This window comes from Chinchilla lanigera, unplaced genomic scaffold (assembly GCF_000276665.1).
Source record: "Chinchilla lanigera isolate Chin_1 unplaced genomic scaffold, ChiLan1.0 scaffold00149, whole genome shotgun sequence".
NCBI lineage: Eukaryota > Metazoa > Chordata > Mammalia > Rodentia > Chinchillidae > Chinchilla > Chinchilla lanigera.
In genome coordinates, this window is record NW_004955550.1 from 1,443,108 (window position 1) to 1,444,970 (window position 1,863).

Here is a 1,863-nt window from a genome sequence, read left to right on the forward strand (position 1 = left end):
AAAGAAAGAGAGAAAGAGAGAAAGAAAGATCAGTAGTCTTGGTCTTCTCTTCTCCTGCTTCTGTCCACTCCACGCCTTGTCTAATTGACCATTTCATATCTTAGCTGCATTCCTCCAAGTGTTTTTACATATATACAAGTGATAAAATGTTTATGTACTAGTGACTTTCTTACACGGTCTGTATTTCATTTCTTGTTTTTAAGATACCCTGGGAAACTTTTCCTTTCTGTAATTCCAGAGCAGAAAGAAAATGTTTCAGTGAAGACAACTAGCATGACAACTCCATTGCATGAATGGTGTGCAATACTCTTGAACTATAATTCTGCTGTAATTATTGTTGAGAATTCCTTTGCTTCAATTTTTCACATGAGTAAAAGCTCTATTACAGTAGACTGATATAAAAGATTTTACTTTTGCTTTATAAATGAATACAAATTATGGCAAGTATCTGAGATTTTCTTGAAAATAAACCCAGGAATATAAAGAAGACTAGCTTGGCCATGATTCTGTAATTCACAGAGCTATATGTTGGTTACACTGTGATTCATTATACTACTCTAGCTGTTTTTATTTTTTATCATTAAGTTTATTGGTACATTTTAGATATACATAATGATCACACTTATCATAGGAAATTTGTGTCTGCACATGACAGATCTTGATCCCTCTTTTTTTCCCATTTCTCTACTCTCCCTTCAGCCCCTCTTGCCCTCCTTATTTACAAAGCTTTGTTTGCATTTTATCTTTCTTTCTCATTTTTTCTTTTCCCTTCCTTCCTTTCCCTCTCCCGCCTCCCCAGGTCCCCTTTCCTTTTGAACAATTTCTTCCTATTTCACATCTATTATACATTTAGGTTCTTAGTTACACTTTCAGTTTCTCACCCCAGAGAAACAATGCGATATTTACATGTTTGTCTAGTTTATTTCATTGAAGAGTACAGTATCAGGGTGCATCCATTTACCTAGAAATGTCTCAAGTTTATTCTTCTTTATGTTTGAGTAGTACTCCGTTGTATGAAAAAAACACATCTTCTTAACTATTCCTCAGTCAATGGGCATTTGTGTTGTTTCCAAGATTTAGTCATTACAAACTGTGCTGCTATAAACATGGGTGCATGTATAGTACTATGGTATGATGCTTTTAATTCTTTCAGGAAATACCAAGAAGGGGAATAGCTGGGTCAAATGCAACCTCTGGTCCTAGTTTTTTTAAGGAATCTCCACATTGATTTCCACAGTGGTTGCACCTGTCTATACTCCCACAAATAGTGGAGAAGAGTTCCTTCTATCCTACAATCACTCCAAGATTTGTTATTGGTTGATTTCTTGATAATTGCCACTTTCTGGAGTGAAATGGAATCTCAGCATTGTTTTAATTTGCATCTCTCAAGTGACCAGTGATGCTGAACATTTTTTCATATATTTATTTGCCATTTGTACTTCTTCCTCTGACGAGTGTGTATTGCTCTCAGATGTCAGTTTTTAGACTGAATATTTGAATTTAGGGGGTCTGATTTTTTTCAGTTCTTTATATGTTCTAGATATTAGTCCTTTGTCTGAGGAACAACTAATTAAAAAGTTTTCCCACTCTGTGGGTTGTCCTTTCACTTTGTTAGTGATTTCTTTTGCTGTGCAAAATATTTTTAGTAGGATGAGGTCCCAGTTGTTGATTCTTTTCAGTACTTCCTATTCCATCCAAGTTTTGTTCATAGAGTCTTTGTGTATACCAGTGTCTTCAAGAGTTCTACCTATTTTATCTTCCAGCAGATTTAGTGTTTCCATTTTAATATTTTAGATTTTTGATGCATTTTGATTTTAATTTAGTGCGTGGTGATAGACATGGGTCTAGTTTTAGCTTCTGGCA